The sequence below is a fragment of the Mixophyes fleayi genome, chromosome 6 (genome assembly GCF_038048845.1).
Source record: "Mixophyes fleayi isolate aMixFle1 chromosome 6, aMixFle1.hap1, whole genome shotgun sequence".
NCBI lineage: Eukaryota > Metazoa > Chordata > Amphibia > Anura > Limnodynastidae > Mixophyes > Mixophyes fleayi.
The window spans coordinates 189649114-189673986 of NC_134407.1; the positions used below are offsets into that span (position 1 = coordinate 189649114).

The 24873-nt window shown below is 41.5% G+C and overlaps 1 protein-coding gene and 1 long non-coding RNA gene across 2 annotated transcripts in view; one reads left to right on the forward strand and one right to left on the reverse strand.

The window, feature by feature from the left end:
• The window catches only part of LOC142094976 (uncharacterized), a 218906-nt gene that overhangs the window by 44494 nt on the left and 149539 nt on the right, over positions 1 to 24873 (reverse strand). The window lies entirely within an intron of this gene.
• Positions 291 to 24873, forward strand: part of LOC142094975 (uncharacterized) — a 38649-nt gene continuing 14066 nt past the window's right edge. Inside the window, exons 1-3 of the long non-coding RNA XR_012677727.1 lie at positions 291 to 531; positions 15470 to 15668; positions 16197 to 16399. This is a non-coding gene — a long non-coding RNA (uncharacterized LOC142094975). The remainder of the gene's footprint in view (positions 532 to 15469; positions 15669 to 16196; positions 16400 to 24873) is intronic.

A 24873-nucleotide genomic window follows, 5' to 3' on the forward strand; every position in this document is an offset into this window, starting at 1 on the left:
AAAGGCAAAAGTGGCAGCTCAGGTCTTAATTCATTGAGAGACATTCAGCCCGGCAATTGTATTGGGCAGCCTGTCTTGACACAGCACTGTGCCTAGTGCAGAACTGTAAGCTGGCTGTAAATACAGTGTGACAGCTTTATCTCCGGCACCTGAAGCTTAGCCCCAGGAACGGATAACGCTGCTCTAATCTCCTCACACTGCACTAATCTTATCAGTTCCAGTCAGCACACAGAGGGTTAAGACTACATGTGCAGGGGGAGAGAGGGGGGAGCAGCCCGTACCATCGATATCAGTCTCTTCTCTAATGCAAAACAGCCCCAGAGAGTTGACAGAAACCGTGGATCATGACAAGACCAGCAGCAGGCAGACCAGGTGAATGAGACCTGTCACTCTGAGATACATTATTGGCTGATAGTCGGGTGAATTCATACACACTGCAGGATTGGAAGGTGATTGGTCAGCAAAAATTAAACAGTACGACCAACCAAACGACATGATGATCAGCACTTTGGGGCGACTTTAGATCATTGTGTAAGTATACACACTACACGATATCTGATCAAACAGTCGGATGCCGGCTGATTTGTCCAATTATTGAACAAAAAACCTATAGTGTGTACCCATCTTAAGCAAGATCAAAGGGAGATAGAGAACTGTGAATAAAATACAATAGTCCACTTTCTAACAGGATTATGCAGGAGAATTTGCTATTGTCAGTCAAGTAGATGTTAAGATTAATAGGGTTCTTTGCATCATTGTGCTATGTTTTAACTTGAACAATCGCCTACTCTGTCTTTACTGGGAGGACTACTGAGATTGGAAGCCAAATAATGTTTGGGCAGGAGGGATCGGCTTTCAAGATCAGTATCACACGTATGTCAAACTAAACAAAACTAAACATTATATGGGTTGCATTATAGCTCAAATAAATATAATAAGGAGTAATAAGCATTGCTACTGTATATTCTAAGTGATCCTTCCCAAAGGAAACTGCAGTATTTTGTGGAGAAGCACATCCTGCAATCTATAAAATCTATGTCAGTGAGGTATTTCACATGAATAACATCTTATTTTCTAGGAGAGTTTTTGGAAGCGAACAAACATTTATTGCACTTGCTTGATCTGTCGGTCTATCAATAGACAAGACCTGCCCACTAGGTGTTTCTATAATGTTGCTTGTTATACTCAGGTAGGGGCTGAAAAACAACCTGGACCTGAAAATGGAGCTAGGAAGTACTGATATAACATGTGTTAAACTGTCCTCTAATACCAAGTGATTTCGTTAATTTTTCCTGTTGTGTCTCTTTAATGAAACAAATCACATAGCAGCAAGTGTATTTCCCAAAGCGTAATATTAAAAATTCCTGCAATCATTTTCTCTCCCACCAGATGACACTTTGAGGGAATTGTACTATCCATTGTTAGATGAACGCAGTATGCTGCGGTCTGTAAATCTAGACAGTAAAATTAACTAAGGTTAAGACCCTGAAGAGGGTAGGATGATAAAGATCACTAAGTGAGGGTTAGAGGTGAATAAGACGAGTTCTCAGGCAGACAACAGTTGAGCAACAAATTAACCACATTAAATGTTTTCACAGCTAAAGCACAGTATTAATACCTGGGCGGAATAGTGCATCACCAGACCACAAAGCAAACTTCTGGTAGTACAATGCCTTTCTAGCATTTTGAGAGCAGAGTGGGGGCTCTACTGAGCAGACATGCTTTCACACATACTCCCACTGTGCATGAACCAGTCAGAAGAGGCCTTCACTCTGCTGTTTTGAGAGCAGAATGGAACCTCAAGCAAAATGCAAGGATGCCAGGCAGGAAATGGAGCTCTGGGCCTGGGCCCCATAGTGGCTGATCTCCTGCACCCATGATAATTCTGACACTGTTAATAACTTTTACAGGCAAGACGTATTGAGAACAGGGGCCCTAAATAAAATAAATGTAGGAGCAATGAAAAGATAGATATAGTTACAGTTCGACAATTGAGGATCTATCTATCTATCTATCTATCTATCTATCTATCTCACACTTGGTGACCAGTCCTGCAGTCACAAGTTTGACTTCCAATAGATATAGCTGCTGTTACTCTGCTCAAACCGCCCTGTCTACCAGTCCGTTGAGTACAGCCGTTCTTTGGATCAGTGGTGGGGGGTAAATCAAATTACAGCCTGTGCAGAAGATACCAAAAAACAGACTTTTAATATAAATATGATTTTAATGTTCATTTGATATATTAAAATATTGTTTTGATGTTGTACTATTAGCATTTCTTGTGACCTATATCCTGTATTAATGATTAAAGGAACTTAGTAGTCACGATCATGCAGCTCTGTGTACCTTTAGTTAGAATATAGTTCATCATCATCATCTATTTATTGATATAGCACCACTAATTCCGTAGCGCTGTACAGAAAACTCAATCACATAAGTCCCTTCCCCATTGGAGCTTACAATCTAAATCTCCTAACATACACACACACACAGACCGAGAGAGACTATGGGCAATTTAATAGCAGCCAATTAACCTTCTACTATGTTTTTGGAGTGCGGGAGGAAACCGGAGCAACCGGAGGAAACCCAGGCAAACACAGGGAGAACATACAAACTCCACACAGATAAGGCCATGGTCGGGAATTGAACTCATGACCCCAGTGCTGTGAGGCAGAAGTGCTAACCACTAAGCCACTGTGCTCCAGGAATACTAGATACAAAACAGATAATAATAGTGTAATACACTATAAAGACACTTTAAAAAAAAATAATAAAAATAAATAAAAATAAAATAATATATATATATATATATATATATATATATATATATATATATATATACATACATACACCTTGACAATTGCACCTCGTCTTAGTGCCCATAGTGCATAGTGTCAATGACCAGTCAAGTCTTGAGCATACTGCTTCATGCTATCGTGAGGTACTGTCCAATCAGTTCACTGACTGTTGTGACTGGTTTGTGTAAGGAGGGTTCACACATGCTTCATATGCAGGACACATGGGGCGTAAAGGGAGAAAGTAAAGTTTTTCCTGGGTAACACATTTGGCGAATGAAATCATAGGATAATCATTCAACTACAAACAATGTAAACTGTAAAGGTTTAGCAGACATGCTCTTTACCCCTATAAATTTATTTGAATACTTATACAAGTAGCATATTTATTTTCATTAGCGGTGGTGAGCCACCCATTGGAGACAGCAATATACAGCTATATGACTTGGAAGTGTCTGATAATAAATGAAAGATGTAAGATGGATAGGATGGCATGTGATTGGATTATAAATCTGACTAGAATTCACATGTTTGGTATATAAACAGGGTAAACAGTTGAATAAATGAAAGGGTGTTGTATATTTCAAAAGGTGCACTAATTAAATGGAAGTTATGTTCTTTTTACTGTAGCTACATCTAAAAATCAGCTCATCCAAACAACTTGTTAAGTTACTTCAGTCTCTTCCTATTTAATAAACAAAAACAAATTTATTTAACAACATCATCAAAATTAAAAAATAAGATTTCTCCGAGTAATATTTTATAGACATGTAAGGTTGAAACTCAGTAATACATTACAGATATAGTAAGGTCCTTTTTTTTTTATCAATGCTTCCAATTATCACACATTAAAATGTCTCTCAAACAGATTGCAATCGAATACAGATGTCTCATTTATCATACAGGAGTGGTGCAACCTTTAATATTTTTGTTACAAATATTTAATGTAGAATTATTTTAAGTTAACAAAGTTTATAATCTTAATTGACCAATTTAAGTCGAATTTAAATACTTTTACACTGGATTCAAAAAATGCAAATATGTAGAGTTGTTCTTTTCTCTAAGTACTGTTTATTTTACTATCCATTAAAGGAACAGATCCTGTAAGTTAAATATTGTTTTCTTTTGCACAGACATTTCATCATCATCATCATCATCATCTATTTATTTATATAGCGCCACTAATTCCGTAGCGCTGTACAGAAAACTCAATCACATAAGTCCCCTCCCCATTGGATCTTACAATCTAAATCCCCTAACATACACACACACACACACACACACACACACACACACACACACACACACACACACACACACACACAAACACAGACCGAGAGAGACTAAGGGCAATTTAATAGCAGCCAATTAACCTTCTAGTATGTTTTTGGAGTGTCGGAGGAAACCGGAGCACCCGGAGGAAACTCACGCAAACATCATGTGCACCTAAAGCAGTGATCGGAAAAAATATATTAGTTAGGGGTCTAAGTTTCGGCTTATGGTATTGGGACTTTACATCACATTTGCAACATAATTTTGAAATTAAAAGATAAAATTGTCCCAAGTCAGAAAGCTGGCGTAATGTCGGTAATTTCTTTTGCTTAGGAGGGCCAAATGTGACCCTCATAAGACAACCTCCACCTGGTGCCCATTGATGATCTAGAGGGTGGTTTTAATCCGTTAGAGAAATCAGAGATGAACTGAGCAGCAAATCAGAAATTCCAGTCAATATGCTTAAACTACAGTAGCAAGGGAATTGGACGGTGTGACATATCTGCTAGAACATATCTAATAAGTTGATATTTAAAATTTTATGGCCTCAATCTTTTTTTAACAGAAATAATAATGAATAGAATCTATATGGTTTTCAGTGATTTCAATATTCTCAAAAGTATTTTAACATTTTAGAAAGCCGATACGACGGTTCCCTAATTAAATGTGTCTTTTTCTTAAAGCACATTTATAATAAAGACAATTTTTAATATTTATATATATAGGACTTTGTGAAAGGGGATTGCAAAGTTCCTGCAAGGTTCCATCTTCACTTGAATTAATATGATGAAAAGCAAAATCTTTGTGCAAACAGAGAATGGCTTCAGGCAAAAGCTGAATGGTAAATATTTTATTACGATAATCTCTTTACCAGATAAAAAGTGTACAGAAGGAATTAAATGGGTTTCCAGATTTTCTATGATGCATTTTATTTCCATTAAACAAGCTAGAAAAGCATGTTAAATGCACATAATCTAGCTATGTAGCAATTTAATGAACCACTATAAACGTGTAGTTAAACATAAATGGAGATGCAAGACCATAGCCCCAATGTAACCTAGAAAGAGGTACAATAAAAATTGGTCAGTAAGTTTGCTATTAGAGTATAGCTATTGTAGGCTCTGTTAAAAATGTTTTTGCTAAGGTAAAAAAAAGTAAGTCATTCTATGAAGGATAGTAAACTTAAATAAAAGGGTGCCTATGACCACACGTACCGTATTTCCCCAAGTATAAGACGCACCTTTTTCCCCCAAATTTTGGGTCTAAAAAAAAGGTGCGTCTTATACACTGCAAGCGCTACTTACCTTAATAAAGAAGTCGGCACCTGGTGTGAGAGAGGAGTCCCCGCTAATCGGAACAGCGTGTCTCCGCTGGCTGTTTCACACAGCTTGTCTCCGCTGGTTGCTTCACACAGCATGTCTCCGCTGGCTGTTTCACACAGCATGTCTCCGCTGGCTGCTTCACACAGCATGTCTCCGCTGGCTGCTTCACACAGCATGTCTCCGCTGGCTGTTTCACACAGCATGTCTCCGCTGGCTGCTTCACACAGCATGTCTCCGCTGGCTGCTTCACACAGCATGTCTCCGCTGGCTGCTTCACACAGCATGTCCCCGCTGGCTGCTTCACACAGCATGTCTCCGCTGGCTGCTTCACACAGCATGTCTCCGCTGGCTGTTTCACACAGCATGTCTCCGCTGGCTGCTTCACACAGCATGTCTCCGCTGGCTGTTTCACACAGCATGTCCCCGCTGGCTGTTTCACTCAGCTTGTCCCCGCTGGCTGTTTCACACAGCGTGTCTCCGCTGGCTGCTTCACACAGCGTGTCTCCGCTGGCTGCTTCACACAGCGTGTCTCCGCTGGCTGCTTCACACAGCGTGTCTCCGCTGGCTGCTTCACACAGCGTGTCTCCGCTGGCTGCTTCACACAGCATGTCTCCGCTGGCTGCTTCACACAGCATGTCTCCGCTGGCTGCTTCACACAGCTTGTCCCCGCTGGCTGTTTCACACAGCTTGTCCCCGCTGGCTGTTTCACACAGCATGTCTCCGCTGGCTGTTTCACACAGCATGTCTCCGCTGGCTGCTTCACACAGCATGTCCCCGCTGGCTGCTTCACACAGCATGTCCCCGCTGGCTGTTTCACACAGCATGTCTCCGCTGGCTGTTTCACACAGCATGTCTCCGCTGGCTGTTTCACTCAGCTTGTCTCCGCTGGCTGTTTCACACATCATGTCTCCGCTGGCTGTTTCACTCAGCTTGTCTCCGCTGGCTGTTTCACACAGCGTGTCTCCGCTGGCTGTTTCACACAGCGTGTCTCCGCTGGCTGCTTCACACAGCATGTCCCCGCTGGCTGTTTCACACAGCATGTCTCCGCTGGCTGTTTCACACAGCGTGTCTCCACTGGCTGCTTCACACAGCGTGTCTCCGCTGGCTGTTTCACACAGCGTGTCTCCGCTGGCTGTTTCACACAGCGTGTCTCCGCTGGCTGTTTCACACAGCGTGTCTCCGCTGGCTGTTTCACACAGCATGTCTCCGCTGGCTGTTTCACACAGCATGTCTCCGCTGGCTGTTTCACTCAGCTTGTCTCCGCTGGCTGTTTCACACATCATGTCTCCGCTGGCTGTTTCACTCAGCTTGTCTCCGCTGGCTGTTTCACACAGCATGTCTCCGCTGGCTGTTTCACACAGCATGTCTCCGCTGGCTGTTTCACACAGCTTGTCCCCGCTGGCTGTTTCACACAGCATGTCTCCGCTGGCTGTTTCACACAGCATGTCTCCGCTGGCTGTTTCACACAGCATGTCTCCGCTGGCTGTTTCACACAGCATGTCTCCGCTGGCTGTTTCACTCAGCATGTCTCCGCTGGCTGTTTCACACAGCATGTCTCCGACTGGCTGTTTCACACAGCATGTCTCCGCTGGCTGTTTCACACAGCATGTCTCCGCTGGCTGCTTCACACAGCATGTCTCCGCTGGCTGCTTCACACAGCATGTCTCCGCTGGCTGTTTCACACAGCGTGTCTCCGCTGGCTGTTTCACACAGCGTGTCTCCGCTGGCTGTTTCACACAGCGTGTCTCCGCTGGCTGTTTCACACAGCGTGTCTCCGCTGGCTGTTTCACACAGCGTGTCTCCGCTGGCTGTTTCACACAGCGTGTCTCCGCTGGCTGTTTCACACAGCATGTCTCCGCTGGCTGTTTCACACAGCATGTCTCCGCTGGCTGTTTCACACAGCATGTCTCCGCTGGCTGTTTCACACAGCATGTCTCCGCTGGCTGTTTCACACAGCATGTCTCCGCTGGCTGTTTCACACAGCATGTCTCCGCTGGCTGTTTCACACAGCTGTCCCCGCTGGCTGTTTCACACAGCATGTCTCCGCTGGCTGTTTCACACAGCTGTCCCCGCTGGCTGTTTCACACAGCATGTCTCCGCTGGCTGTTTCACACAGCTTGTCTCCGCTGGCTGTTTCACACAGCTTGTCTCCGCTGGCTGTTTCACACAGCTTGTCTCCGCTGGCTGTTTCACACAGCTTGTCTCCGCTGGCTGTTTCACACAGCTTGTCTCCGCTGGCTGTTTCACACAGCATGTCTCCGCTGGCTGTTTCACACAACTTGTCCCCGCTGGCTGTTTCACACAGCATGTCTCCGCTGGCTGTTTCACACAGCATGTCTCCGCTGGCTGTTTCACACAGCATGTCTCCGCTGGCTGTTTCACACAGCATGTCTCCGCTGGCTGTTTCACACAGCATGTCTCCGCTGGCTGTTTCACACAGCATGTCCCCGCTGGCTGTTTCACACAGCATGTCTCCGCTGGCTGTTTCACACAGCTTGTCTCCGCTGGCTGTTTCACACAGCATGTCTCCGCTGGCTGTTTCACACAGCGTGTCTCCACTGGCTGTTTCACACAGCATGTCTCCGCTGGCTGCTTCACACAGCATGTCTCCGCTGGCTGTTTCACACAACTTGTCCCCGCTGGCTGTTTCACACAGCATGTCTCCACTGGTTGCTTCACACATCATGTCTCCGCTGGCTGTTTCACACAGCATGTCTCCGCTGGCTGTTTCACACAGCATGTCCCCGCTGGCTGTTTCACACAGCATGTCTCCGCTGGTTGCTTCACACAGCATGTCTCCGCTGGTTGCTTCACACAGCATGTCTCCGCTGGTTGCTTCACACAGCGTGTCTCCGCTGGCTGTTTCACACAGCTTGTCTCCGCTGGCTGCTTCACACAGCTTGTCTCCGCTGGTTGCTTTACACAGCATGTCTCCGCTGGCTGTTTCACACAACTTGTCCCCGCTGGCTGTTTCACACAGCATGTCTCCGCTGGCTGTTTCACACAGCATGTCTCCGCTGGCTGTTTCACACAGCATGTCCCCGCTGGCTGCTTCACACAGCATGTCTCCACTGATTGGCAAAAGGACCTTAAGGTCCTTCAGGCACCTCCCACAGTCTCGGAGCTGTCAGTCTTTATGTAATACATCTTTTTTTTCATTTTGGGCCCCAAAATTAAGGTGCGTCTTATACATGGGTGCGTCTTATACTTGGTGAAATACAGTATATATATATGTTTTCCTTTATATGAACCTGCATCATCTCCATACCATCCAAAACAATTAACCAAAATCATATCATGGAAATCTCAATTTTCAGTGATCCGAGGAGACTATAGTTTATAAAAATAAATGCTGAAATATAGAGGAACAGTTCTAAAGAATATCTGTCCTAGGTCACAAATCTTCCAAATTCTGGATTATTATAAATATAAATGTGGCAACCTTGTACTCCCAAATAGTGTTATTGAAAATAGTATACTTGTTCTAAGTGGAATATAGTATTCATATTCCACTTAGAACAAATGTACAGTTGGTGCAAAAATGTAAGTATGATTATAGTGTTTAAAACAAACATTTGAAGGAAACATTAATAAAAACAGGGAGGTCAAATTACTTCAATGTAGTTCCCGTATACTGCATTTCCCTTAGGTAGATAGAGACATCTAGAAATTATTTTATCTACATGTTTCTTTGCAAACATTTGTATGTAAAAATATAACCTAAAACGGAAATTGTTACCGTATGCTATGACATTATTAGTTTAAATAGTGATGTATGTAAATAAGAATGCTTTCAGATCTTAAGAAAATCTTTATTTTTAATCACTTAATACTTTATTTGTACTATCTCCTACGCACATTTTGAACAGGGATTCTTAATGTAGGTTATAAAGTAGGTCAATGTAATATTAAAGCTACGAACAAGCCTAAACGCACATTTTTGTCCCCACTTGAACAAGCTACTTTTGCTTTGCTCCCCAGACTTTCAAATTCATAGCCAAATGTATGCCAGTGTACTGTCAATTAAAGATATACATGGACTTTTATTCTGATAGGCATAATATATATATATATATATATATATATACACACACAAGTTAACCCGTGCATGATACTCATGCATTCTAGTCAAATCAAGCTACTTAAGGTGTTAAAAAGGTTCTTGTCATGCATTTGGGCCATAGCCCAGGCCTCCTCAGGGGAAGAGCGTTACTTCCCGACGTAAGCGCCCATTTTTAACATGGTTTTTCTCCACATGTCACCACCTCATCATTCTTCTCCATCACCTCATCCTTCATCTTCATCGCCACATCTATCCAGATGTCTATCCAGACACAGGGATCTCTCTCAGCGGTCCTGAGTATCACACTCCTCTCACTCTGTCACCCCCAGCAACCACCAACCACTCCCCACTGTCACCCCCGGCAACCACCAACCACTCCCAACTGTCACCCCCGGCAACCACCAACCACTCCCAACTGTCACTTCTCCTTCAAGAAATATATATATTTATTTATTTAAATCTTTATAAACACTTTTAACAATTAACAAATTAAATTAACAAATTAAAAACATCTTAGTATACCAAATTTCAGCCCTTTCTGAATTTTTTTTTCCACACACACTAAGAATTTAGTAGGTCAGTGTATAACTCCACCCAGCAGGTGGCGCTGCAGCTTGGTTTTATTTTTTCCCCACACACACACAGACAGACAGACTAACACACGCCACTAGACATTAACGGCTGAATTTTTTACTATTTTCTACAAATGAAGGGGGGCCTAGAGAGACAGAAACCAAACTGCCTTTGTCCATTTCAATTTATATTCTACAGTCTATAACGGCTGAATTTTTTTGTATTTTCTACAAGTGGAGGGGGGCCTATGGAGACAGAAACCAAACTGCCTTTGTCCATTTCAATTTATATTGTACAATCTATAACGGCTGAATTTTTTACTATTCTCTACAAGTGGAGGGGGGCCTATAGAGACAGAAACCAAACTACCTTTGTCCATTTCAATTTATATTGTACAGTCTATAACGGCTGTATTTTTTACTATTTTCTACAAGTGGAGAGGGAACTAGAGTGACGGAAACCAAACTGCCTTTGTCCATTTCTTTAGATATTTAACTATAAGTGTAGGGTGCAATATACACTCAAAGACGATGGCTGCATTGCCAATATGCATAGATGGAGAGGAAGACAATCTGGTTTGTGTGTAGAATTAATGACGGCCTACCAGGAATTAAACTGTTTTTTTCATAATTATATAGCTTTACAATTACATTACTTATCCAAGAACTAAATTTGGTTATTTTATGCACAAAAACAATGATTTTTAAACAAAATTGCAAAACAAAACCAAACAAAACCAAAACACGCACGGGCGGTTTGGCAAAACCAAAACAAAAAAACCCCCACGACGGTAATCCAGATCTAAAACCAAAACCAAAACCAAAACACGGGGGTCAGTGAGCATCTCTTTATTTTTCTGTAACAAGAACATGTGCACATTTGACACAGTAAATTTTTAAAAATTAGTCTTTTCTACTATGCTGATAGATATGACAGTGATCAAAGTATCAAAATAAGTCTTTCATAAAATACACTACATCTATTCAAGTATTTATTAATGTTGTTGTAAAGGACAAAATAACGGTGCCATTTCAGTTGTCGCCTTTGTAGCAGAATGACTAGGCGCACTCATCAAGTGTTGGACAATAGTTTTTTTACAGTTCAGGTGCACTTTATTCAACAAAGCGCATTTATAAGCACACAATTATCAGTGTAATAAAAAAAAACTAAGGTCCTGAGTCATTAAGAGAGTAAAGCATAAAAAAGAAGTAAATTTGTACCTGGGCAAAACCATGTTACTTTGGAGGGGGAGGTATATTTAAAATGTGGGGACAGATTTATAGTTAAGGTAGGGCATGTCCTAAAAGTCAGTGTATAAATAAAGCTATCAAGTATTTGTGTGCTACATGAAAAAACAGCCAATATTTAACTTATGTGCAAAATAATAAACTAATTTGCACCCCTTGCATTGTAACATAGTTTGTCCCAGAGAACATTTACTTCTTTATTTGCCTTACTTTCCTTAATGACTCAGGCCTTATAATGTACTAATTGGGCCTGATTCATTAAGACATGCATACTGAGCATAACGTGCGTTTGTTTTAAACTATGGTCTGCATATGTCCTAATTCAACAAGGAGCAGATCTGAAGATACGTTGCTTGATGAATACGGTCGTAAAGACACTTCCGTGATGTGAAAACTGGCGTACTCATCACTGCGTCTTCCTTTGCCTCGATAGCTTGTTCACTGGCACACGTACGTTTGAGTACTCTATGCATATGTATTGCAAGCCATGGGAAATCCCCATGTTAGAAATAAGACCAGTGACGCTTAAGAGCTCACTTAGCTGCAGATCTCTTAGGAGCTAGTTTAGCGCGTCACACAAGTGGGAAACCAGCAATAAATATGGTAAATGAGGGTTTTGCAGTGGTATTTTAATTTCAATAAAAATGTTTACACTGTGTATGTGTTTTTTCTTTTTCTTTGGTGCACTACAGGTTACATCAGGCCCTGGGTGTCAGGGCACGCAGGCACTTGTGGTTACCAAAGTACCAGCATGACCTGGCAGCCATGGGTATGTTGGTGCTTGTAGTACTGCAAGCACCAGCATGCACAGACACTTATTGACAGCCTGGCATGCTGGGAACTATAGTAAACCATGGGACAAAATGCTTTTTTACCATTACATCTTTTTTTATTACTCCACACCCACTGCCCAGGGATGTGTGAGGAGCCCTAATGCTTTCAGCGCTGGCCTGGGTACCCCTGGGGGAGGGGTATTTTTTGTGGACATCATCCCCTTAGGGAACCCATGCCCATGTGGCTGACCTGGGGCTGGTTTGGCATTATTTCAGGTGGACCCTAGGCTGCAGGTTTCTCTGCTATAGTGTCACTATTCCTGGCTGGCAAAGCTCAGTGCTTGTAATAGTAAAATCAGGGGAACCCCATGCTTTGTACCCTCCACCCATGTTGCTAGTACCATGGGGCAGGGGCATGTCTTTTTTTTAAAAAAGAAAGTTTTTATTTTAACGTTAGTACACCATGCTTACCTACTTTAAATCCACCAGGGGATCCCGAAGGGGGGGGTCCTGTGGCAACTGCAGCAGGGGTCGTGGTGACCCCGTCCCTGCTATGAAATGCCGAAATTCACGGCACTGCACAGTAGATGTTGGGGCTTCATGACATCATTAAACCCCATCTCCACCAAGACCTGGGAGGATGCCTACTCTTCCGGGAGATCGGGAAGCCTCTCCGAAATTCGGGAATCTCCCGGAAATTTCGGGAGAATAGGCAAGTATGTAATACACATTTTCTTTACATTAATCAAACACACCCACAATTTTAAACAAATAAACAACTTTTTTTGAAAACGTTTTTCTTTCAACAAACTTTCTGGTAGTATAACCAGGAGAGTGCTGACAAAATTTAGCCTGGGGGACAAGACTAGATTCAGCAGCCTATTAGAAACATTTTAAAGGAAAAAAAAATGCAGGGAGCCCAGTGACCCAGCCCAAGGTAGCCCACTATGTGACCAACCCAGGGGGCATATGACCCCCTGCCCCCTAGCCCAGCCTGCCCCTGAGTATAACCTTGGGTGGGGGAAGTGGACTTGGGGGGGTGGGGAGTCTTGATCAGGGTCTGGAACCTGGAACTGGTGAGTTGTGAACTTGGACTGGGGGGCTTGAACTGTGGGGGATCTCTTAATCATCCGAAAAATAAAGAAAAGAAAACAATTAAAATAATGCACTCTTACTAAATTGATAAAACATATCCTAGCTCTATGGTTGTTCTTTGTTCACACTTTTTCCAAGCTCAGCAGAGTTCACAAGTGTTACATTACGTCAAATTCTCTGCAAAAGTTCATGTTATCCTGAACAAAGTAGTACCCAGAGAAATAGTAGTGTTTTGAGGCACATGCAGATATATATTATGTGTGGGGGGAGATGGTTGTACAAAAACAATTATTAGGCCCATGATGTTAGACACCTGTGGAATGTCAAACTTTGCCTAGGTCTAGGGTAAATCACATTTGGGAAAGAAGGGTTTTCTGAGGACAACACTTTTATGCTGCCAAAAGGAAACACCTGCACAGAACCTTATTCACTTTCACCAAATTGTTTTAGATTGGCTTTGATGTTTATAGTTCTGAGAACTTGTATCCAGTGATTTAGGATTCACATGTAAATGCCAAGTATAAATTGTGATGTACTGTGGTGATATTTTCTTTGCACACGGAACATTTATCTTTAAATTATAATTACATCAGCTCCATCAGAAGCACCGAATGTCTATAAAGTTAAATTATGCAAAACATGGAAGAAGGAACAGATTTATTTACCTTGGATTACAAACTTACCAGGAAGTTTTATATTTATAATCATTTCATAGCTGCCAAACTGTTTGATCCCATTAGCTCCGACATTTTACACATACAAAACATACACGTAAGCAGTAGATTTAGACAACCCAAACGTGGCTTCCTCTCAGTTGCAACCAGGTTATATCTTTAAGGGTCTTGATCCAACAATTCAAACACTTTATCCTTTACATACAGAGGGCCTTATTCATCAAGGAACGCAAAGCAAATGAAATGTGCAGGTTTTTTTAAAAGCACTTAAGCAGGGCCCCCCTATTCTGGGGGGCAAGCAGACAGCGCTGGCACATAAGTAGCGGCCCATCCATAAAGGGTAGTTTCTTTCGTATCAGTCCAACCAGATTATTTTTGCACTCTGCTGCCAAATATTTTGATATAGACACAGGCTGCTGACTAGGATTTTTGTTTTAGCAACCAATATGCAGCCCTGTAGCACTGTCATTAGAGATCTGCAGTGCAGGCAGCCTATGCAATGCGTGCACAGATGGCCACATCACATACTACTAGATACGTGCACTTCATCCATTGATATAATATTGTACTATTGTAGTACAATATTCTATCAATGGGTGAAGCGGCCGCATCTTGTAGTATGTGATGCGGAAGGGAAATCTTGATCAGGGTCTGGAACCTGGGACTGGGGAAATGTGAACTTGGACTGGGGGGCTTGTACTGTAGGGGATCTCTTTGTTAACTGGAAAAAAAGAAACAATTAAAATATTGCAATCTTACTAAATTTATAAAACCTATCCTAGCTATATGGTTGTACATTGTTCACATATTATGGCAAAGGTTCATGTAATGCTGAATATAATATTAGCCAGAAGAATGGCACTTTTTTGTAAAATAAATTATTAGGCCCATGGTGTCACACCTGTTGAGCAACAAACTTTGCCTAGGTCTAGGGTTAATCTTTATTTGGGAAAGAAAGGCTTTCTCTGGACAATACAGGTGCGTGAAATATAGAACTTATGCCTATCAATCTCAGCCTTCAAATCGCCCAGTAGCTTTGGCTGCCTTCTCTGCAGATCGCTCCAGCACCACTGTAATTGGACTATAATCCACCTACAGTTGAACTGCATCTGTATGCTTCTGTCTAATGCCACGTAGGCTTTTAATTTGTCATCATTCGTGATGTACTGAGCCGCGGGTTCAAAGCAACATTCCAGTGTCGCTGTCAGTACCCGCAGCTTCAAATGGGAGAATGTGGCATGTTTGCAAGTGAATGAGACCTTTCAACATTCTGTGCACTGATTGGTTCTCAGTGCCCGTATGGGTGTAGGCATGTCAGTCACAGATATCTTCAATACCATATGTAAGATGGCTGACTCACCTGCCAATTAATCACAATAATTATCCATTTCCAGGCAATTAGGGGTTTGGCAACGACTAGCCAATTACGGGAGAACACACCTGTATACTCTATATAGCAGCTGGAGAGTCCATCATTCAGTCCTGCCATTTTGTGATTTCTCATCTCCTAGATGTTAGAAAATTGGGATCATGATTTTTCATACCTAACTTTTATTTCAGCTGCTGTCATATTGGTGAGTACAAGGCCCTATGTGAGCCACTTTATCGGGCATTTAAGTAATTTTACTAATGACTGTCTTTTTAATCCTCTTTAGATTCATGTCTGACCAAGGACAGCCAGGCCCATGTTAAGCCTCTGGCTCCTCCACTTCAGGCTCACAGTGGATGCAGCCAAATTTTACACAACGGGAGGTTGAAGTGCTAGTCCAGCTGGTGGCGGAGAGGCTGCAGTCTACCACCCGGCAGCTCTCTGTCCCAACCAAAGGCTGAATATGGAAGGAAATTACCACACAGGTCAATACAGTGGCTCTAATTAGCAAAAAAACCCTGTAAATTTTAATGTGTGCACCACTAATTCATATATTGTGCTCTGTATGCCTAATACAGGTCTTTGTAAGTTTTCATTACCTTATAATCATTGTTTAAGGCAGTGGTTCCCAAACTGTGCGCCTAGGCTCCCTGGGGTGCCTTCGAGATCTCACAGGGGTGCCTCAGCCAGGGCCAGTGGTAAGCAAGGGTGGGACTACTTGGTAATTATTTTGGCTTAGGGTGCCTTGAACTGAAAAAGTTTGGAATCCACTGGTCTAAGGTATGAGTGACCAACATTGTTACTTCTTTTAAAAACTTTGCTATTATCATTTCTACTTTGTCACATTTTTGGAAATATTCTAATTAGGTATTAGTGCTGGCTGGCTTGATGTTATTAGTCTTTCACCTCTGGGGCAAAGACAGTTCTATCTATATGTATGTCTGCACAAGTCTTTTTTAAATATATTTTAGTTTAGACACTGCAGCTGTCTTATCTTTGAACCTTTCACGCAGGTGGCAAAATTTTAAGCATCTCCAGAAGGACAAAATAAGAGACCACAGCAGCCATGCTAGTGCAACAGGTGGTGGTCCCCCAGTCGAATTAGACCTCAATTCCCTGGAAACCACGGCATTGGTCTGAATTGATGAGCAGTTGGTGCAAGGCGTGGGCAGGATTGACACTGGAGCTAGCCCACCCCTAACAAGACCACTCACAGGTACATTTCAAATTACAATACATGACTAAAATAAATGATTCATTTTTGATTTACAGAAAACAAAACACACCTGAAATCAATAGCTGGCTTTTTTTAAAAACTTTTAAAAATTAGCACTTGCCAATTCTAATACTACAAAAAATGCTAAATCCTTGGCACTTATACTGCAAACTAGTCATTCTATTGTAGAATAAGAAAATGTTTTCAATATTATTGATTATTTTCTGCCAAGATCACTTTAAGATTTCTAAAGGATGCCTAGGTTGATACATTGATATATGACCTTAAATAAAAAACTTTAGAAAAGTTGATCCCACAGATACACACTGACTTACCTGCTAACTAGACAATTGCCTCCCCCAGATGAGTGGCACTTTCACCGACATTGACACTACCCTTACCCATCTTGCTGACCTATTAGCCCACTACCTGAGCATCAACCCGTCTGAACCAATGTCACATGTTTCCTCTCCTTCCCCAATTTCACAAATCTTCAGTCCCATCACTCTGGGAGACTTAAATACACAAGACCCTAGGACCTAATATCAAAACCTTAACAACTTCCCCATAATTTTCATCCAAACATTTCTCATCTTTTTCCAAATCAATTTGGCCACGCTGCCCCACTGGACTCCTAAGCACAAATGCACTATGTTTCCCAAACCCCCTTTTTCAACCCAGGCCCTTGTTTGGCCACAACAACATAATTGCCCCAACACACCTCTTTTGCCCAATTCACGTCTTTGAACCAATTGACCTCTTTGCTCCAGTCCACATGTTTTGCCAAATCCACCTCTTTGCCCCAATTCTCCTCTATTGTCCAATCCACCTCTTTGCCCCAATGCTCCTCATTAGCCCAATCCACATTTTTGCCCCAATACTTCTCTTTTGCCCAGTCCAACTCTTTGCCTTGATTCTCCTCTTTTGCCCAAACCTCCTCTACTGACCGCCCGCTATCTCTGTTGTACCTTCACTCTCTGTTGCACCTTCACACTCGAATGTACCTTCACACTCGAATCCACCTTCACACTCGGATACACCACTGGCCTCTGCTTCTTCCCCACTGTTGTCTTCCACATCATGGGTAACCAGAAGCCAGGTCAGTGTCATATATGACTTACAGTTCTGTGTGTGTGTTTTAAAGAGGAGTGATGAGCCAAGGGTGGAAAGTGTACGTGTTGTCTCCTATACAGGGTGACAGGAAAGACAAAATAAAAATGATTAGTAATGAGTTACTGAAAAGATCCAGTTGCACAGAAGTGCAATACCGCCAACGGTTTGGTCAACGGCGGTATTGCTGTCAGGATATTGCGCTTTGGCTCTAGGTCACTCTGCACATTGAACAGGGTGTCCATGATCACAAAAGGCGGGAGTCAATAGTGATGGACCACCTCTGCATCAGAAATCCCAAAGAGGCTGACACCTGGCCTGAAGACACTCTCCCTATGCCGGTGATGGTGGTCAAGTTGCTGGTTTTGGAGAGGACGACGCCTGTTGCCCGTCTGATCCTTATCCTGGGCATGCACCATGCCCATGCCTGGATATATGTGAGAGAGATGGAAGAAAAATTACCTCATGCCTTGCATCCTTTGTAGTCTGCTTGTACATTAAGCATTCTAAACATACTTACAGTTATGCATGACCTTAGAAGGCTCATTACATTTCTGCAAAACAAAAAAACAGCAAAATAATCATGACATGAAAATGAATAAATATGTAATTTTAATGACATCCAATAAAAAAGAAATAGGTATGGTACTACATAAGCGATGAAGGAGTTTGGAGGGAATATGAGGAGAGAACGGGGAAATCTAGCATTTCAAAAGCGCTATGCATGTCACTGGGGTGTGGCCACACTCCCATTGTTTCATGGTTACACCCCCATCATGCTGTCTCCACGACCCCATCCCTAAGCTGCCTACCCAAATGTTGGGAGCTATGTGATTTCTCACACCATTTGTGCTCCAGACCTCTACTGTTATTGCGCTATTCAAAGTCACCTCAGATTTCTGTTACACTTGGCCCTCAGCCTTGTGTTTTATATGGTGACAGAACTCCTCAATGTTTTCTAATATCCATATAATTCACATTAGGGAGTGCAATTTTTCATATATTACCTCAGCACATAAAGCTGAGAAACTGTATATAGTGATATATAGAGTGGTACAATAATGAGTGTCTGCAGACAAAAGTGATGGATGATGGAGGTTTCTTGCAAGTTTGGGGCTGCATTTCAGCCAATGGAGTTGAGGATTTTGTAAGGATTCATGGTGTCCTCAATGCTGAGCAATACAGACAGGTACTTGTCTATCATGTAATACCATCAGGGAGGCGTCCGATTGGCTCCAACATCATTCTGCAGCAGGACAACAACCCCAAACATACAGCCAAAGTCTTTAAGAACTATCTTCATCATAAAAAAAGAACAAGGGAACATTAGGGAAACACGTCCCATATTGAATATAGTACCATAGAAGTCACAATAAGCCATTTCTCCCTATGGAGTACTAATGCAATTTAGAAACCTCAGTTCAATTTGGATACTAATAATTTTTAATTTAAATATGTTCATGTGTCCATGATTTGATGCCTGTTTATGTCACAGTTAGATATTTAGTCTCTGCTCCATTGGTATAAGAGACTAGTCTTTCTCATTACTGTGTTGTAGCTGCATTATTTACTGCCATTGCCTGTTTATATGAGACTAAGCATCTGTGCAATATTTGTATCAGCATCTTATTTACGTATTATCTTTGCTATAAATGGTATTATATGCTTTTTAAATAGAGTGGTTCCCTCGGATTATTGCCTATTATTACATTATATTTTTTCTTTCAGCTCCTTGATACCTGTTTTGTGCTGGTGTTTCTTGTTTTTTTTGCTTTTACTTTGGGGCTCTCACTTCCCCATATCTAGCTGCAGTAAGGTTCTAGGTGGGAGAGATTATTCAGTTGTAGCGCCTGATATATTCTTTGTTAATGGCATAATCCAATGCAGGAATACTACTCCAACTTATGCATTGCAAAATCAATACATTAGACTGGCAGTCACATTCAGGATACCTTGTATCTGTGGACAATTTAAAAGTCCAGTGGGGAAGGAATATAGACATAAATTTCAAAATATCATGATAGATGTCAGATTAAAAGACAAAAAAGTAGGTCATTCCAATTAGGCACAAATCAACATTTGGTTTTGGGCATCTGAGAAAAATAATGATCCCCTTTTATTTTGTTATAACATAGCCTTAAAGTAGAACTAAAATAATTCTTCATCAGATGAGGAATATAGGCTTCAATTATTGTATAAGTGTGTGAAATATATATATTCTTTAATATTATTAGACAAAACATTAAAGACAATTAATCAGTACATTTAATAATTGTGGGTGATATAGTTAATAAATAGTTCTGTTGGAATAGAATTTAGAACTAATATTTGAAGAGTAATGTATCATTGACTCTCACAGCATGTTTCAGAATTGCCTTCAATAGGATGTGGTTATAAATGGATGCACCCAAAAAGGATAACATTACTATTATGTGTAATATAGTTTGTTTTCAAAGGAAGTCCCATTGTTTAATGTCTAAAGATCTATATGAACGTAATCAATTTTAACACATGTTGAACAGGAAACTTTAGTGTAATTAATTTTGTAATTTAAGGTTCACGAAAAGAAACAGAAATATTTTTCTTGTGTGACGGAAGGACGTTGTTAACTGCTAAAATCTTTGTTCTACTGCCATCTACTGGTTGATATTGAGTTTACTGTGCCTGGCTGATACCATAGAAGAAGAACAGTGAGTTGGGATGTCTATGAAGTTAAGGCTAACCCTATCCTGGAGGCATCATATCCTGATACCAACCCACTTATATTCATGAGATGTTGTCTATTTAAGGAAAGGTCTTACTTGATCTCATTAAGACTTTCATTAGTGATGGTTTGACTGGATTTAGTATACTGTGTTATCACTGAATAATTTATTTTGCCTTCCAAATAAACCTCATTACATTTTTTCTTAATCATCCCCTAGACTGGAAAATACAATTATTAATTTAATAACTTGTAGGTGGAATAATACCAACCTTCCAATAATAAATGGCATTTTACACAATATTCAGACCTAGATAGATGGATGCATGTAGGAGCAGCAATAGGATGGGGTATGTCATATACACTTCGTAGAGGATTGTATTTTGTGTTTGGGAGGGAAGTCTACTCATGGCTACCACCTGGTACAAATGAAACCTGTTATTTAGGTAAGGTAATATCAGGAACAGTGATAATACAAACACAGTTTTAGAAATACTCATGAACATGTTTTAATCAAATGTGATATGGCTTACAAAAATAAATATGAACAATTTTGTTTCCACAAGTAGGTATAGGAATACTGTCTGTCAGACTTCAAGAATATTCAGAAATCTAAGATAGTTAACGAAACTGGATTCTTTTAAGAAACTAAAAGAAGTGGTATCACAATTTAGTAAGGTAGCTTCACAAAATAGTATGACGCTTGACTTCTTAATAAAAGATAGAGGTGGAGTCTGTGCCATGGTAGGTCAAGAATGTTGTACATATGCAATATCTGATAATTATAATAGCACACAGGGACGTATTAATGAGATAACCAAACATCAGCAAAAAATTAGGAATATACTAGGAGAAGGATGGGATGCTTTTGGATGGTTAGGTAAAGTAATATCAAATATAATTGCAGATTTTATCCAATATGTAGTTATTGTTATGGTTATTGTACTATGCTTTATTACCGATGTATTATTTAAAAGAATACCAATGATTTCCAGTTTATGTAGAAAACTTTAAAATAAGAAAATTGTTCCAGAATATATATATAATAAGATAATCGAGAAAACAGGAGGGTGAGTGATTCCTTGTAGTTCTGTATGAAAAATACAGGCACTTGACCCAAACTTCTATGTATTTTTGTTGTACCCTTGTTTATATATGACCCTAAGTTGTTTTTTTTATTGTATAATGTTATCAACATTAATCAAAGGGAAAAATGATGTGGAAGCCAACTTGATTGACAAAATATTGACTATTTATGGTCAATATTGTATCAATTAAACAATACAATATACTTTTAGTTAGGAAAAAGTGTGTCCAATTGTGTTCTTTTCAGTATTCAGCTGGTAGAAGTCAAACGTTGACACGGTCTGAATAGATGTATAATTTGGAGAAAACTGGGGTGCCACAGCACTGTCACAGGGGTGCCGCAGCCATGGCTGCCTGTCCATCGGCCAAAAAAAGAGATAATAAAAAAAATACTTACCAATCCAGCAGCGGCTGGAACCAGACATCCTCCTCCCTTCTTACAACATGCTAGGTGTAATGTCATCACATCCGGTATTTTCAGTGAAGATTGTACAGAGAGGAGCCACAAACAAGAAGACAGAAGAGAAAGAGAAAGAGAAGAAATAAGGACAAGTAAAAGGTAAGTAAAGTAAAGGAGGGGAAATAATGATGAGAATCAGCATTGGAGGGCCAAAAAAATCATGATGGAGGGCACAGTGTGATCATGAAGGGGCACAGAATAAAGGTGAAGGGGCACAGTGTAATCATGAAGGGGCACAGTATAAAGGATCATGAAGGGGCACAGTGTGATCATGAATGGGCACAGTATAAAGGATCATGAAGGGGCACAGTGTGATCATGAAGGGGCACAGAATAAAGGTGAAGGGGCACAGTGTGATCATGAAGGGGCACAGTATAAAGGATCATGAAGGGGCACATTGTGATCATGAATGGGCATAGTATTGATTTATTATGTCTGATCTTATTCCTGTTAGCAGTGTAAATTGTTCTTTGACAGAAATATAATTGAAAAATATATTTAAAAATATTCTTTTCCCTTAAACTTATGTGTATTTTTTTTGCAAACAACTTCATACGTATTTCTTTCCTGACCTAAATACTTATTACATTATTTTGACCCAACTACTTATAAAAACGGGACTGCTTGCTAATTATTTTGGAGAAGGGTGGCCTTGAATAAATTAGCGAGACCCTAAGGGTGCCTCGAACTGAGAAATTTTGGGAACTAAAAAAGGTCATGAGAAAGGTCAAGCAAAATAAGATGAAGTCAGATTTATGATGCCACCACATATGCTCTAAAAAATGTTAATGTATGGGGGCGTGGCCTGGACGCCATTTCGATCAGTCCAGATATTGCTGAGCTCCGTATAAAACTTGTAAAAATGCTTAATTTAAGTGGTCTGACCCCAGCGCTGTGGATATATTTCAAGATCTAAGCCCTCCAGGCATCACCAACGACCTTTGAGGCTCAACATTTAGCCCTACAGGCTGACCGCTGATCGCCGGGCTGCCTGGCCTGGTCTATGGCCGGCGCTGAATATTAAGGAGACCCCACTGTGACGCTGCTACCCAGCGCTGAAAGAAGTTCTTCTGGAAAAGGTATCTTACCCTGCTTGTGCGGCTCCGGATCCTTCAGTGGCGCTTCTGAGACTTGTGGCCTATAACTACCCTCATCACCGCGGTCCCCAGTGAGCTAGAAGCCCTTCTGACTCGACTTCCTGTCCGTGGCGCATACAGCCTGAAGAAAGCAGACTTAGCTGCAAGTGAGTGCTCCCCGCTGCCGATCCAATAGGACCAGTTTGGAACCACTTGTGGGGAACTTGCCAGGGGACACTCCCATCAGTCATCTCTGATCCAACGCTTCAATAAACGGAGCACAGGGGAGCCACTCTCAGGGATCCAAGCCTGGATTTGTCACTCTCAACCCCTCCAGCGCTGCCCAGACTGCCAGCAGAACAGTCTGAGGTCTCCGAACCGGAAGTCCCCTTTCCACCATTGTGGCTTCGCTTAATGTAGGAGTAGCTGCGTCTGTACACCTCACAGCTCACTTGTGAGTATACACTGCCATCTGGTGGTGAAACAAAGAAAGTGCAGATAACTATATCTCTGAATTACATATAAGGGTTTTTCTAACCCCTTTACCTGGCACCTGCCACACAAAAGATATCTACCAAGGAGATCTTTCCTACATCTGAACCTCCTGACATCCCATCACATAGAGGTCAGACAGGAACTTATCTTTCTCTACAAGCTCCCACATGCCAATGTAGCCCTGACTATGGCCGACTAGCGAGCGCCCCCCTGGGGAGGGGACTCGGCTGTCTCCTGATCAGTACCACCCACATGGGTTTCCACCTGTACTCGGGGATGTCGATGTATATGTAGTCATTGTATAAATGGGGAGAGACAAAAAAACTCCTGCTCAAAAAGCACCGAAGAAAACTAGAGATTCTACACCTCGTGGTGCTTTTCAACAACTCTTCACTTCCAACGCCTCTACAACACCCCCACAAACAACACCTCAAACACCCTCACGGGATCCTGCAGATTCTCCTCAATCTACTTTGTCGGTATCTTCTATCATCATGTCAGAGAAAGGAGACTTAGGGGAGATTTTAACCCATCTGAAATCTCTTCCAACTAAAATGGACTTTCAAGCCCTAGAGTCCCGGATACAAGAGGCCTTGCAATCACAAATTGCTTCAATCAAGTCGGATCTTTCTCAGATGGCTGAAAAGATTGTTTCCATAGAGGACCACTCAGAAACGGTTGAACACGAATTGACAACCTCCAGAGTATGGTCACTCAACAATTCGGTGAATTTCGTAGAAGATTAGACGACCTCGACAATAGAGGCCGTCGCAACAATTTGAGAATAAGAGGTGTCCCAGAAGATATCCCCCCTCTTGGGATTACGGATGCTCTCACCAAAATATTTAATGAGCTTTTGGAAGCAGACCCAGATAATCAAATTATCTTTGATAGAGCTCACAGAGCGTTACACCCTAAGAGTTCTCAGGTTGACAACCCACGTGATATCATCTGCAGGTTGCACTACTTTTCAGTCAAAGAAGCTATCCTCAGGAAAGCAAAAGGTGTGTCTAGTATAGACTTCAACGGTCACGAAATTCAAATATTTCAGGACTTGTCCTGGTATACATTGCAACAAAGACGGGCTTTAAAACCCCTTACTGATGAACTTAAACAATGCTCCATCCGGTTCCGATGGGGATTCCCGTTGAGTATCCAGGTCAACCACGATGGGAAAACGGTGACCCTCCATAGCCACTCGGATGTTGGATCTTTCTGTGAAAACCTGAATCTGCCTAAAATCCAGATTCCTGATTGGGACAATCTAGGGATGGCGCAAGTCCCCCTCCCTGCCTCCAATGGAGGAGGCTGGCAGAAGGTCTCAAGGAATAACAGAAGATCTCGCCCAATGGTTCCAGTTGGTTCTCGGAGTGGGACTTGACATCGAAGTTGTGTTTGTTTTAGTTACCTTGTCTATTTACCACCACTACTTGTCCCAGTCTTGGATCATTGATCCTGACTAGGATTGTATAGTTGCATACCTCCCACATAGGTTGTCAGTTGCTTCTCTATTATTAGCAATGTTCAATATTAAGATTTCTGT